The 9236-nt window shown below is 39.2% G+C and overlaps 1 long non-coding RNA gene across 1 annotated transcript; it reads left to right on the top strand.

Moving 5' to 3' along the window:
• Window positions 1-599: 599 nt before the first annotated feature.
• Window positions 600-1152, top strand: LOC132887618 (uncharacterized). The gene is made up of 3 exons (XR_009654863.1): window positions 600-654; window positions 755-815; window positions 1099-1152. It is a non-coding gene; the product is annotated as an uncharacterized LOC132887618 (long non-coding RNA).
• The last annotated feature ends 8084 nt before the right edge of the window (window positions 1153-9236 follow it).

Below are 9236 nucleotides of genomic sequence, written 5' to 3'. Positions count from 1 at the left end.
AGTCACTGTCCATTTAATCCGGAGGGAGAGAAACATCACAGCAACGCGACAAGCAATGCAAACTTTGTTGTGTGTTAGTGTTCGTGTATTTAGTCAGAGAGATAGGAAGATGAATTTACTATCTCTGGTTCGTTTTCATTTAGTGTTTGTGGCAGTGGGGGCGTGGTCAAGCATTGGTCTGTGACAGAAGGACGGCAGGACAGAACTGATTTCACACAACTCAGTTTTATTCAGCTTTTCAGCTTCTATCTGCACTCACACACACATCAGTCGTCTAGTTGTGGAGAGAGCTCCCTCTGCTCTCGCTCTCTCTCCTTAAATAGGGCGCGGTCACTGGGAAGACACACAAACACATTAATGACAGGTGTAGTGATTCTACCACTTACCTTCCCTGACTCCGCCCTCCTGTCACAGACCAATGCTTGACCACGCCTCCGCTGCCACAGTGTTATTCATTTGATATCATCGGATGTTATTGAGCTGTTAGCCTATTGTTACCTTAGTTTTGTGACGTTTCATGATTAAAAAAAAAAAAAAACATCCCCCCCTTCTGTTTTTTTGACAAATCGCACCCTGGTCACAGTAATGAAAGATAATAAGAGACAAGACGGATGGACAACACCAACTTCTGCCAGTGAGCCCTTGCTGAACAAGGTATGTGATTTGACTTTGGATTACTTGTGTTCATAGATCATATCATCAAAGAAAAAGTGTATTGAGTTGTTTTGTTATAATGCTGTGTTGTTTATTGTAGTTTGGGTTCCATACCTCTGCACACCACCTTTCTATGAAGACTTTGGAGAAGCCAGCAACAAGTAAGACTTTCTTTCTCATATGATTATGATGAACAATGGACATTTGGAGATTAAGGACTTTTCAGTAATGTACTGGCTGCAACCTTTAAAAACTCATACCTCTCTCTTTCTCTACCCCCCACCCCCCGTCTCTCTCACACATACACAAACAAACAAACACTCTCTCTCTCTCTCTCTCTCTCTCTCTCTCTCTCTCTCTCTCACACACACACACACACACACACACACACCTACACCCCATTATGGAATGGTGATGGAATACATGAACAATGGAATTTTGAAGATTAAGGACATTTCAATAATGTACTGGCTGCATCCTTTACAAACTCACAATCCCTCTCTATCTGTCTCTCAACCAGTATATTGCCTGTCACTAAATGGCTCCCTCCCTCACTCACTCTCTCTCTCCCTCCCTCCCTCCCTCCCTCCCTCCCTCACTCACTCTCTCTCTCTCTCTCCCTCCCTCCCTCACTCACTCACTCTCTCTCACACACACAAACTCTCTCTCTCTCTCATACCGGTACATTTATCTTGGCATCAGTCTTATCCCATTGAAATGTAGAGGTTTTGATAGAGTAATATCCATTTGTGTTGTAGTTCTGATAACAGTAAGATCATTTTGTATCTCTGGTAATGTGTATCTGGTAATATGTATCCATTTGTGTTCTACTGATAAGAATAAGATCATTTTATATCTGGTAATATGTATCTGTGGAGTAAAAATAATAATTGGATTTCAGATATCCTTGTTTTATTAAAATATGGAGATTGACTTAAAATTGGCTATCTCTCTCTACTGTCTCTTCTTCTGTTGTTTGCCTTGTCGCTCTCTCTCTTTCTGGTTTGATCTGAGCAATAAACACTGTCAGAATTTTGGCAAATGCTGGAGTAATCTCAAACCTGTTTCACTGTGGAGCTTATTTGGGGCACATTGTTAGTGGCAGTTTGCTATCTTTTTTTCTGAATTTACAGCAAGGAGATATGGCATGCGCCAAGTAGGGATGACCATTATTCTGTATGTGTGTTTCAAGACTGACTTTTGAGGGCCCCATGTCTGTATTTCGCCTAGGGCCCCAAAATGGCTAGAACCGCCCCTGCCTATTACTATCTTAAAACAGAAACTGGCATTGAAAAAAAAAATTGAAATTTGTAGATGTTCAATCCCAACCTGATACTAATTCCTGTGGTGTATTTGCCATAGCAAACTGTATCAGTATTTTACATGGCATTAACCCATGTACTGTCGAGTATGATGTTAGGGTCATGAGAGAGCACTTGCATACTTGTATGCAAAACAAACTGTTTACCATGTTCCCACATAAAATTGTTGAGAAAACTGATATAGAATCATTTGTGTAGAAAGACTTTACTGTAGCTGTAAGTTACCAGAAGATTCAGATTTGTATTATGTGCGATGGATGTAAAATATGGTTTCACACTGTGAAAATGTGGGTCATAAAACAGAAGCACAAATCAAAAAAAGAACTTGAAATGTATACAATGTCAGCTGAAGAAACGAAAAGGTAGAGGCAAGAAATTGTAAAATAGATGAATAAATAGTTATATATGTGTTGACAATAAAACAACTAAATATATTTTGTTCTACTTCTAACTTTATCATACGGGACGGGTTCATCCATAAAGGCGGGATGACTAACGTAAGTACCGATTAATAAAATGGTGGACGTGACGAGTGTCTCTGTGAAACTGGAACAAAAAAAAAGTAAGATTATACATTATGTAAATAAATGTCACAAAAAAACGGTATTGCAGGACGGAACACTTATTATACATGGGATGGAACAGCATATAAAAACCCGGAAGGCAAATATAAGAAAATACATGACGGTACTGTTCCGTTCCATCCCATCCCGGGTTATGGGAGATGCAAACTGAAATACAATTCAATATAAAACCTCCAAAACCTTAAAATCTGGATTAAGGTTATCTTCACATATTTTAAACTTTTTCTTACACTAATGAACACTTTTTTAACCAACCTTGTTTTACAGGATACTAACGATGTTAATTGTATTTAATTATCAAATTAATTACTACTTAAAAAAATACAGCTAGGGTTCACACTCAATTTCTTCATAGTGACATTGAAATGTGCGCCCTAAAGCTTAACATGTCACAGAAGTAACTATTGAACTCAGCATGTTGAACATTAACCAGCGAGCAAACACACATTAGCACTCAGCATGACTGAGTGACACAGGCTACTGCCATTAGCATTGTTAGCTTAGCTAAAATTGAACTCACCAAGAGGGTCCGAATACAATAAACCATGTCAACAGGCTTCAGATCACCTCACTCACCTACAGTATCACTTCTCAACACTTTTATGAAATAACCACTGAGGGACTTACTTTTCATCTCTCACTCGTTTGCATGTGCTACTCCAGTGTCTGCTACCAGGAGGGGGGAGGGGCTCTGCATTTTATACAAAAGTGTGTTAATTTCTTTTTGAAAAATGCAAAATCAATTAATTAATTAAAAAAAAACACAACTTGGACTTCCGGTCTGGCAGCCATGAGGTAGACAGCACACTATCGGAGCTCCCCGATCATCAAGAAAACGCCGTTATTTTTTTGAGGGATTGTTTCTTATTAACAGGACAAGTTAAAAAGGCGTTTATAATATGCCCAAACCAAAACAAAAAAGCGTATCACAGACGAGGGAAAGAGCTCAAACAACCGAGGACGAGTCAGTCGAGGACGACACACCCGGCCTTCCTGACATGGCGGAGCAACAGGTGGATGCAGACACGGCTAGCCTGCAGATGATATTGCAAGAGCTGAGAGAATTTCGGCGTGAAAATGTAGATACTCTTCGAGAGATACGAGAAGACATTAAGGCAACTAACAACAGAGTCGAAGAAGCCGAAATGCGAATTTCAGAGACAGAGGAAAGAGTGCAGGGGCTGGAAGAAGCTACGATGGAGCTGCTAAAGCTACAGGCTAAGCTGGAGGACAGGCTAACGGACCAGGAGGGGAGAGCAAGACGGGAGAATATAAGAATCCACGGCATAGAGGAGGGGTCCGAGAGCAACTCCACATCGATGATAACATTCGTGGAAAATCTGCTGAGGGAGAAGCTGGAGCTGCCCCCCACCCATGACCTGAAGATTGAACGTGCGCATCGCGCACTGGGACCGAAGCCCCCGGCTCAATCTCCCCCGAGATCTATAGTCGCTAAATTCTCCAGCAGCAAAACTAAAGAAGAAGTTCTGAAGTTGGTATGGCAGAAAAAAGGTTTTCTGTATAAGGAAAGAAGAGTTTTTGTGGACCACGACTATGCACCGGAGACCCTCAAGAAGCGCCGGGAATACGCAGAAGCGAAGAAGGTGCTGCGGGAAAACAACACACGGTTCCAGACGCCTTTCCCAGCCAGATTAAGGGTGTTCTACGAGGGTGAGACGTGCCTGTACAACTCTGCTGAGGAAGCTACGACGGACATGGTGAAGAGAGGTTTGCCCGTGACGATATTTAAACCACCGGTGAGCTGGGCTGATAGAGTGAAGGACCTGATGTGGCGCAAAGTCCGGTCTCCGGGGAGAGCGAAGCAGCAACCTGAGACGCCGCAGGATGGTTTTAAAAAGAGACTGGACGTTTTCAGGCGGTCTCACCGCTGATCTTGTTGCGCCTTAGAGCGGTTTCCCCACGGTAAGGATACATAGTAGTAGTGGCAGTGAAACGAACAATTAATTAACCGCTACTTTAAGATGTGTTTGGGACAGTTTAATGACATTAATAATACAACATGTGTGATCGGGGAAGCTCCGACTAAGCTAAAACATGGAACATTTTGAAAACTTAAAGGAGGGCCCTCCACAACTGGAGATGATTGGAGACTTTCCCTCCGAGCCGGCAAAACATCCCGGCTCCTTCAGGGTCACAAACGAGACCTCAAATCAGGAAGTTCAACTTGAGTCACTGGTAAAATGTATTAAGTTCATGTTTTCTTGGGACTGTTCAAGTCACGTTCTTTTTTCTGTTTGTGTTCTTATAGTGTTTGAGTGGAGGGGGGGTAGTAAGATTAAGAGACACATAATTTATAATGGAAAGTCCAAAAGTTCCACTTAGGTTGGCCTCTTATAATGTGAAGGGTGTACTTAATCCAGTTAAAAGAAGTAAAATTCTGGGTAAAATGAAAAGAGACAAGGTAGATGTAATATTCCTGCAAGAGACACATTTAACTGAATCCGAGCATGCTAAACTTAAAAGGCAGGGCTTTAATCAAGTTTATTCATCGTCCTATAAAACAGGACATAGAAGGGGAGTGGCAACACTGATAGCGAAAAGAGTAATTTTTGAAAAGATATCAGAAACCACGGACAAAGAGGGTAGGTATAGCATGCTTGTAGGAAAATTAGAAGGGTCAGAAGTCACTCTCTTAAATGTTTATGTACCCCCAGGTGCAACATGGGAGTTCTATAGACAAGTATTTGATCTCATGATTACAAAAGCCCAGGGAATGGTGATCTGTGGTGGTGACTTTAACTTGAGATTGAATCCAAAGTGGGATGTGTCAAGATCCACTCAGACTAACACAGTAAGCAAAAAGGTGAGAAAGATGATGAGTGAAATGGGCATTTGTGACGTATGGAGGGAGTTTAATCCTACAACTAGAGATTACACCTTTTATTCCCCACCACATAAAACGTACTCAAGGATTGATTATTTCTTCATGTACAGCAAAGACATTGGTGTTGTAAAGTCTTGTAAAATTGGAATAATGGACCTCTCGGACCACAGCCCGGTTTATCTAGATTTAAACTTTAAAAATAACAAAAACTGTTTTTCCTGGAGACTTAATTTAAATGTACTTAAAGGGAAAATGAAGAAAGAACTTCAGGAGGAAATTCGGTTATACCTGTCAGAAAATGATAATGGGGAAGTGTCCCCACTTATGGTATGGGATGCAGGTAAAGCTGTCTTGAGAGGGAAAATTATTGCGAAACTGGCCCTACAAAAGAGGCTTAGACAGGAGAAACTGAATAAACTAGAAAAAGAGTTAGAAAATTTGGAGAAAAAACACAAAAAAGATGTCCAAATGGATATTACGCAGAAAATTAAGGAAATTAAAAATCAAATCAAAGAAATTTACGAGGTAGAAATTCAGAAGAAACTAACCTTTTTGAAACAGAGTTATTATGAAGTAGGTAATAAGTCAGCCAAAATTCTGGCTTATAAATTTAAAAAACAACAAGCAGAGAGGGTAGTATATAAAATCAAAGACCCAACCACCAAACAAATTAAATTTGACTTTCAGGACATTCATAGTTGCTTTGAAAAATATTATAAAAATTTATACACCCGGATGGTCAGTAAGGGGAATAAGACACCTGAATCTCTGCTTGCGTCACTCAATCTCCCCACAATTACAGAAGACCAGAACAAAGTCCTATTGGCCAATGTGACTATCGAAGAACTCCAAAAGGCAATCTCTAGACTAAAACCTAATAAGTCCCCAGGCTCCGATGGGTTTACAGCGGAGTGGTATAAGACTTTCTGTGACTCATTATCACCTTTACTACTGAGGACATTCAATTGGGTCATTAAAAATGGAGAGATGCCTCCATCTTGGAGGGAGGCAATTATTACTGTAATACCGAAAGATGGTAAAGATAAAACAGATTGTTCTAGTTATCGACCAATTAGCTTGCTAAACCAGGATTATAAACTATTCACATCAATTTTAGCAAAACGCTTGGAAATCATACTTCCAGATATTATTCAATTAGATCAAACGGGGTTCATTAAGCAGAGGCAAACCCAGGACAATGTCAGGAGGACATTGCATGTTATCAACCATATAAACCAAGACAAATTAGAGGCTGTTCTGCTGGGGCTAGACGCAGAGAAGGCTTTTGACTCTGTCGACTGGTCATTCCTATATAAGACACTAGAGAGATTCCAGTTTCACAATGATTTTGTTAAAGTAATACAAGCCCTATACTATAAACCAACAGCTAAAATTCGAATTAATGGAGGATTATCAAATAGTTTTGAATTAGAAAGGGGATGTCGACAGGGCTGCCCTATATCTCCGCTCTTATTTGCCATCTTTATAGAGCCCTTGAGTCAATGGATAAGGCAGAATGAGAAGATTAAGGGAATTATGGTGTCGCATGAAGAACACAAAATTGCCCTGTTCGCTGATGATATTTTGATATACTTGGGGCAGCCATCCTCCTCTTTTCCAGAATTACTCACAACCCTGAAGGAATATGGCTTACTATCAGGTTATAAACTTAATACTCACAAATCACAAATTTTGACATTCAGGTATTCACCTAGCCATACCATTAGAGAGGAATTTAAAGTCAATTGGGAATCCAAATCAATTAAATATCTAGGTGTGAATATCCCAAAACACCTGAACATGATCATATCAGAGAACTATGACATACTATTTTCCAAAATTAAATCAGACCTGACCAGGTGGAATCTAATCCCCTTCTTAGGATTAGGACAAAGAGTGGAAGCGATAAAAATGAACCTGTTGCCCAGATTACTGTATCTGTTCCAAAACATACCAGTCGAGCTCCCAAAGGGGAAATTTCAAGAATTAGATAAATAAATATCGCGATTCATTTGGCAGGGGAAGAAGCCAAGAATTCGCTATAAAACTCTCCAACTAGCAACGGACAAAGGAGGCCTTGCTCTCCCGAATATTAAAAATTATTATCAAGCGGTTCAGATAAAAATTTTGGTTAACATTTGCAACCCTTCCTATAAAGCAAAGTGGAAAGACATAGAATGTCAGATATCTAGCGACATCCCAATACAAGCAATTATAGGGGATAGTGGACTGATTAATTGTTTAAAAGAGGTAAACCCATGGATTAAAACGTCAATGAGGATTTGGCACAGGGTAATCAATGAAAATAAGGCGAAAGAACCTTACTGGATCATAAAATGGATAGGATATGACATAGATTTTGTACCAAACAGGATGGATGCTAGATTTAAACAGTGGGCTGACAAAGGGCTAGCAAAATACAGTGACCTTTTTGAGGGGGGCAAACTGCGACAGTTCCAGGATCTTAAAAATCGATTTAGTTTAATAAATCAAGATTTTTATAGATTTTTGCAAGTTAGACATTATGTAGATAATATAACGAAAAAGGAAGAAGTACGACAAACTAACTTGGGATTACTGAAGATATTTCTACTCAGCTACAGATCGGACCCTGGACGCGGAAACATATCAAAGATATATAAGGTGTTGCAAGAACTAGAAGGAGGAGACACTGCATATATAAAGGAGAAATGGGAGAAGGAGAGCAACATTACGATGCAGATGGAAACATGGGGAAAAATTATGTTACAGAAGTGGAAGAGTACATTCTCTCTGTCCTGGAGAGAATTTGGGTGGAAAAATGTTGTCAGGTTTTTTAGAGTTCCAGCACAAAGGACTTCTCTGGGAAGAAATACAGCCTGCTGGAGATCCTGTGGCGAGAGCAAGGCAACGCATTATCACGTGTTTTGGGATTGTCCGGTCATTACAAAATACTGGGAAGAAATTAAATCGAACATGGAGAAAATCATGAAAATAGTGATTCCATCAGGGTTTGAGACCTTATACTTAGGGCTAAGACCGGACTCTGTGAAGGGACCTGAAAACAGATATATGTATAATATTTTATTATTAGCAAGTACAAAAGCAATCACAAGGAAATGGTTGGTAAAAGATTCCCCTACAATTGAAGATTGGATCAAAGTGGTAAAGGATATTTTCACGATGGAGAAGCTAACATTCATTTTGAGGCTGGAACAAGAAAAGTTCGAAAGTTATTGGAAAGTTTGGATCAACTATCTAACAAATGATAGGCAGGAAGTTTAAAGTGACAACCCCATACCCCCCTCCTCCTCTTGGTTCTTAGTTTCTTGACTACACTCATTTGGTTCTGGTTTCAGTTTTTGGTGTAGTTATTACATTATTATTATTATATGTGCTACACATGTATGCAGCAAGCTATCTTTGTTTTATTTTAATGACTATCACAATTGTTATTATTTGAGTTATTTATACTTTTGTCATTGCTGTTATTAACACCCCTTGATGGATTATTGTCCATACTACTCCCCATATAACATGGTTATTAGTGTTACTTTGTAACAGTATGATTTTTTTTTTTTTTTTTTTTGGATACTTGAGATGTTTAGAAATTTAGAGGGGTGCTGTGTTAGGGAACGTAGCTGCTTTTGTAATGATTTTTTTTTTTTTTTTTTTAATTTTGAATATCTTTGTAACCTATTTGTTTTTTTATATATGTTTCAAGCAATAGACTTGATGAGGTATACATGTATGAGCTCTCATTTTTTCCAATAAAAAGTTTAATAACAAAAAAAAAAAAAAAAACCACAACTTAAGAGAAATAGGGAAAGTATAATGTATAAGGCAGTTTAG

This window comes from Neoarius graeffei, chromosome 6 (genome assembly GCF_027579695.1).
Source record: "Neoarius graeffei isolate fNeoGra1 chromosome 6, fNeoGra1.pri, whole genome shotgun sequence".
NCBI classification, from domain to species: Eukaryota; Metazoa; Chordata; class Actinopteri; order Siluriformes; family Ariidae; genus Neoarius; species Neoarius graeffei.
This window is presented reverse-complemented; position numbering and strand designations above follow the sequence as displayed.